General features: G+C 44.3%; 1 long non-coding RNA gene across 1 annotated transcript in view; it reads left to right on the top strand.

Annotated features, from left to right (window-relative positions):
• Window positions 1-2,623: 2,623 nt before the first annotated feature.
• LOC108520775 (uncharacterized) overlaps window positions 2,624-6,211 on the top strand; it is an 8,692-nt gene continuing 5,104 nt past the window's right edge. The window contains exons 1-2 of the long non-coding RNA XR_001882998.1: window positions 2,624-2,732; window positions 4,483-5,077. This is a non-coding gene — a long non-coding RNA (uncharacterized LOC108520775). The remainder of the gene's footprint in view (window positions 2,733-4,482; window positions 5,078-6,211) is intronic.

The raw sequence follows: 6,211 nt of genomic DNA, 5'->3' as shown, positions 1-6,211 counted from the left end.
AGAATAACAGGTACAGAACAAAATGCAATGCTATAGAATTGCATGTGACAATAATAATGTAATCATCAAAAAGCGGAAGATGAGAGAGAACTCAAAGGATAAATGAATGATTTATAGTGCCTAAAATTTAAAGATTGTTTAAAAAACAATGACTTCAACTTATGTAACTGATTCCAAATCTTTTTTTCTTAATGTAGAAGTATTTTTAAGAAAAAAAAAATGGGAAGACTTATTCTGAAGTTCAGCAATTCCTTTGATTGCTTTCTTTTATTTTTTTCTTTTCTTTTCTTTTTTTTTTTTTTTCTAGTTATCTTAAGTAAAAGTTGGCCACGTGTGGTGGCTCACACCTGTAATCCCAGCACTTTGGGAGACCAAGGCAGGTAAATCACTTGAGGTCAGGAGTTTGAGACCAGCCTGGCCAACATGGTGAAACCCCATCTTTACTAAAAAATACAAAAATTAGCCAGGTGTGGTGACATGCACCTGTAATCCCAGCTACTTGGGAGACTGAGGCAGAAGAATGGCTTGACCCCAGAAAGTGGAGGCTGCAGTGAACTAAGATGGTGCCACTCCACTCCAGCCTGGGTGACATAGCTAGATCTGTCTCAAAAATAAAATAAAATAATAAAAAATTTTTGAAAAAACTTGACAAGAGCAGTTTCAAAGAAGTGACAGGAGGAAAGTCCAAGCTGCAATGGTTGGAAACAGTAAAAGTGAAGTTAAAGTAAGCATGCCTAGGATAGGAATTTGACTGCTAGAAATGGAAGCATCGCTTCAACCAGACAAGAGTTCATTTTTCTCACATAACATGACATGTAGAGACAGATATCCCAGGGCCTGTGGTAATAAATCTAGGCTATCTAGGCTGACACTAGACATCAATATTGTACTCTTTCTACCCTGTCACTTCATTTTTAGCACCGGGCTTCAATTCTCAAGGATGCCTCATGATCACATAATGGCTGCTAGTTCCAGCCATCACTTTCTACATTCCAAATAAGGAAAAAAATGAAAAAGGAGAGAGAGGGCAAAGGGAAGCTACCAGCTGAGTAATCATTTTTAAGATAGTTTTCCCAGAAACAACAGTAGTGATTTGGATTTGTTTCTCATCAGCCTCATCTCTCTGCAAAGTTTGCGAGAAAATGTACTTGGGCATGCCTCTCTCTACAAAACCAGAAATCTAGGGAGAAAGGGGATAGTTGTTATTACAGAATGTGGTATCCCTGCTGCAGCCTGTTTTCAGGCTAGCGGTAAATAATCCTGCAGAGGTCGGGCATGGTGGCTCACCCCTGTAATTCCAGCATTTTGGGAGGCTGAAGCAGGTGGATCACTTGAGGTCAGGAGTCCTAGACCTGCCTGATAACATGGTGAAATCCTGTCTCCACAGAAAAAATATATAAATTAGCTGTGTGTGGTGGTGCATGCCTGTAATCTCAGCTACTTGGGAGATTGAAGTGGGAGAATCTCTTGAACCTAGGAGGTAGAAGGTGCAGTGAGCCAAGATCGCACCACTGCACTCCAGCCTGGGTGACAGAGTAAGATCCTGTCTCAAAAATAATAATAATAACTTTAAAAATGGTCAGGCGTGGTGGCTCATGCCTGTAATCCCAGCACTTTAGGAGGCCAAGTCAGGCAGACCACCTGAGGTCAGGAGTTCCAGACCAGCCTGGCCAACATAATGAAACCCCGTCTCTACTAAAACTACAAAATTTGAATGAAATGAAACCACTACAGGCATGGTGGCGCACACCTGTAATCCCAGCTAGTTGGGAGACTGAGGCAGGAGAATCACTTGAACCTGGGAGGTAGACGTTGCAGTGAGCGAGCCAAGATCTTGCCACTGCACTCCAGCCTGGGTGACTACAGTGAAACTCGGTCTAAAAAAAAAAAAAAAAAAAAAAAAAAAAAAAAAAATTCCTGCAGAAAGGGATAGACTGCATTGGGGGCTGTGCCAGGGTGGCAGACAGAGAGAATGATATCTTTACATACTTTTAATGAGGTATGTTTCTCTTCTCCCACTAGATCAATGACATTCATTGGGAGGTCAGGCCCAGACTAACACATGGGGTCAGTTGAAGTGGTGAAGGATGATTTTTCTTTTTAACATGATTTGTGTGGTGATCTTAAACCAAAGTGCTTTTGAACTATCAAAAGCTTAGAGCTAGCGAGGGAAAAGGATTGCTCTCAAAACTAAGAGGGTTTTGATAGGAAGATGAAGACAGAGGTCGGACACCTAGAGCAAAGAGTCTATCTCAGTTAACATTGGAATAAGGAAGACTGCAGGATAACTCCTAACACTGGGGAAAGGAATTAACACTGCCCACACCTTTTTGTTTGCTTGTTTCAGTTTCTCAATTTGCTCTTTAGTTAAGAGCCTGGAGAGAGAGAAAAAAAAAAAAATCAGATACCGTTGATTGTTTCAGCAGGTTGGGGGAAAAGGAGAGATTGTGGTTGATAATCCAGGCTGATGGGTATGAGGGGTAGGAGAGAAATTTCCATCATATGTATGAGAATCCAAAGGCAGAAAGCTGTTTCCATTTGGAATCCTAAGGCGGGGCAGCTTCCCAGACTGCCTGCCCGACACAGAGCAGCTCCAGCAGAAGAGGATGGGGCTGGGCCAAGCGCGGAAGAGCTGGGAGGTGCCCATCCCAGGCCCCCTCATTTCCAGTGAGGCCTGCAGAAGACCCTGAAAATTTCTCATAGGCCCTGAGGAGGAAAAGAACTGAAAATTAGTAAGTTGTATGCCTGCCGAGGGTCACCAAAGTGTGTGGGGTCAGGAGACCCCGTGGCAGAGGCACAGGAAGGATAGCCCAAAGCTGAATGCCAGTGGAGGCATCTTCCAAGTCCCAGGGGAATCAGTGGAACTAGGGGGAAAGCGAGGGGGAAATGGCAGAGCTCCCGACAACCAAGGGCAGAGCAGACCTGTGCTGAGACAGCAGGCGTAGGGGAGCCTGGGCACAGTGACTGTGGTGCCACACACCAACAAAATGAGGCATTTCCCAGAAGCCAGCGTCTGGAGACGATGTGGAGATAGGGGACCAGCGCTTCCCTCAACGCCGGGCTGGTTGTGTCCCCACAAACACAGGACACCCGGGGAGGCCACAGAAGCAAACTCAACAGGTTGGAAAATTCTCAAAATAGACCTTTCCTTCCTTCCTTCCTTCCTTTCCTTCCTTCCTTCCTTCCTTTTTCTTTGGAGATGGTGTCTCACTATGTTGCCCAGACTGGTCTCTAGCTCCCGGATTCAAGTGATCCTCCTGCCTTGGCCTCCCCAATGTGCTAGGATTACAGGTGGTGAGCCACTGTGCCCAGAAAAAGAGACCTTTTTTAAAACAGGAAAAAAAAAAAAAAAAAAGGCAGGTACCATGGTCACGCCTGTAATTCCAGCACTTTCAGAGGCCAAGGCAGGCAGATCACCTGAGGTCAGGAGCTCAAGGCCAGCCTGGCCAACATGGTGAAATCCTGTCTGTAATAAAAATACAAAATTTGTTGTGTGTGGTGGCATGTGCCTATAATCCCAAATACTTGGGAGTCTGAGAAAGAAGAATCGCTTGAACCCTGGTGGCAGATTGAAGTGAGCCGAGATGGCACCACTGCACTACAGCTTGGGTGACAGAGCTAGACTCTTTCTAAAAAATAATAATAATAATAATAATAATAGAAAATAAATAAAACAGAAGAGAAATGTGTTTTTTGAGCAAACTGAGTTTTTGTTTGTTTTTGAGACAGAATTTCATTCTTGTCGCCCAGGCTAGAATGCAATGGTGCAATCTCAGCTCACTGCAACCTCCACCTCCTGGGTTCAAGCAATACTCCTGCCTCAGCCTCTGCTCGGAGTAGCTGGGACGACAGGCATGCACCACCATGCCCGGCTAATTTTTGTGTTTTTAGTAGAGACGGGGTTTCACCATGTTGGCCAGGCTGGTCTCGAACTCCTGACCTCAGGTGATCCTCCTGCCTCAGCTTCCCAAAGTGCTGGGATTACAGGCATGAGCCACGGCGCTCGGCGAAGTTTTTCACTTTCAAGCTGAGCTGTCCAATATGGTAGCTGCTAGCCACAGGTGGTCCATTGGGTGGCTAGTCTGAATGGAGATGTCTGCCAGTGTAATACAAACATGGGTTTTAAAAGACTCAGTCCAAAAAATATATATCTAAATTATCTCTTTAATCATGTGGTATATGAATTACATATTTAAACAATGTAGTTTTGACATATGGATTAAATAAAATACATTATTAAAATTAATTTCACCTGTTTCGTTTTACTTTTTTTAATGTGGCTGAAAAATATATGGTTCACATTTGTGGTTCATTATATATTTTATTGGACAGCACCATTTTAGAGATAGAAAGCAAGCTATAGTTCTGCAGGTATTCATCCTGAATCAAGGATCAAATATAGGTGTGAAAATTTTCAGATCTGTTAGGTATCTATTGATATGTAAAACAACTTGATTTAAGTCAACATTTATTATCTCACAGGTCTGTGTGTTAGGAATCTGGGTGTCACTTAGGTGGGCCTACTGGCTCAGGGTCTCTCATAGGCTGAAATCAAGGTGTCACCTGAGGCTACTGTCATCTCAAGGCTTAACTGAAGGATGCACATTCAGTCACCCTAGATGGTTGTTGGCAGGATGCAAACTCCTCATGGGCTATTGAATTGAGGACCTCTGTTTATTGTTCCTGTTGGCCCAAGGCTGCCCTGAGTTCCTTGCCATAAGGACCTATCCATAAGGCAGCTTGCAACATGGGAGGTGCTTCATCAGAGCCAGCTGGTGACAGAGTACAAGCAAGATGAAAGTCACAGTCTTCTACAACCTGAACTTGGAAGTGACAGCCTATCATTTTTGCCATATTCTTCTCATTAGAAGCAAGTCACTAGGTCCACACGCTAAGTAAGGAGATTACAGAAGGGCATAAATAGGAGGAGATGCGGATTGCTGAGGGCCAGTTCAGAAGCTGCCTGCCTAGAACCAAGGAGTACACGAAGCACACGCACGATGGTTCATCCTGGCAGAGGAGGAACAGTTCTTCCCTCATAACTGAGCTGGAGAGGCACACGTGGCAGAAGGTAGAGGTAGACTGTTGTAGTTGGTGGTGACAAGTTGTGGGACCAAAGCTGATGACGTATTTGTTTATCTCCGTGAAGAAGGAGGCGAGATTGTCTGCTGAAGGAAAGGATGTGCGTGGTTTGAGGGCAAGAAGAAAGTTTGGGAAAGACCACCTAGTAGAGAAACACAGTCCAACTACCAGGCAGTGCCAGATGAAAGTTCAAAATTACCAAAAGTTAAAAACCAGTTCAGTTCACTTGTGTGATTTTCTCCACCAACTTTCAGCTGCCAGGGTACTAGCTCAGACAAAGTGGCAAAACAAATATGCCAGCTCTGGGGTAGGAATATTTTTTTATCCACATGTGAGTGCAGCCAAGAAACAGTAGTGTGAATTATACTGGTGTATATTTCTCTCCATTTAATTCTTCCAACCCACCCTGCCCAGCAGGCCTCTTTCCACTGAGCAGCCAACAAATTAAATAGCCTGGCGTGTGAGCTTTTGATACAGCTGTCTTGGATCTGCAGTGCATGCAAATAACCTGCTTTATTCCTCTCTGTCCCCTGCATAGTGGCTCAGTGGGCAAAACTCTCCAGCACTTCAAAGGAGATCTGTGACACGGAACAGCCCCAGGGGCCCTGTCTGCACATTACGGCTAAATATTGATGATAGTGACATCCAAAATACCACTAGATCTCCCATGCTAAAACCACTGTTTAAATATAGCTAATATTTACGATAGAAAACATACAATGCTTATGAAACAGTAGGCTCCAGTATACCTTTTAAGATACCCAGAGGTTGGTTGGTTGGTTGATTGATTGGTTGGTCAGTTGGCTGGTTAGGTTTAAAGTCATAGAAAAAACAAGCCAAATAAAGATGCAAAAGCGCATCCCTTCCCACGAAATGCATATGCTTGCTAGATCATTTCATCCTCGTTTGTAGTAGACTGTAGTGAAGACCCATCAGTCCCAGGCAAACTCAGATGGTTAATTATCCTAATTTACCCATGATCCCTCTCAGAAGTGGTCCAGGAGCAAAAAAGCTGCAGTAGAGAGAATGCGTAAGACTGGTCTTGCAGGCCGGGCGCGGTGGCTCAAGCCTGTAATCCCAGCACTTTGGGAGGCCGAGACGGGCGGATCACGAGGTCAGCAGATCGAGA

Source organism: Rhinopithecus bieti, unplaced genomic scaffold, assembly GCF_001698545.2.
Source record: "Rhinopithecus bieti isolate Rb0 unplaced genomic scaffold, ASM169854v2 scaffold_52030, whole genome shotgun sequence".
Classification (NCBI taxonomy): domain Eukaryota; kingdom Metazoa; phylum Chordata; class Mammalia; order Primates; family Cercopithecidae; genus Rhinopithecus; species Rhinopithecus bieti.
The sequence above is the reverse complement of the archived record's forward strand: the minus strand, read 5'-3'. Positions and strand labels throughout refer to the sequence as shown.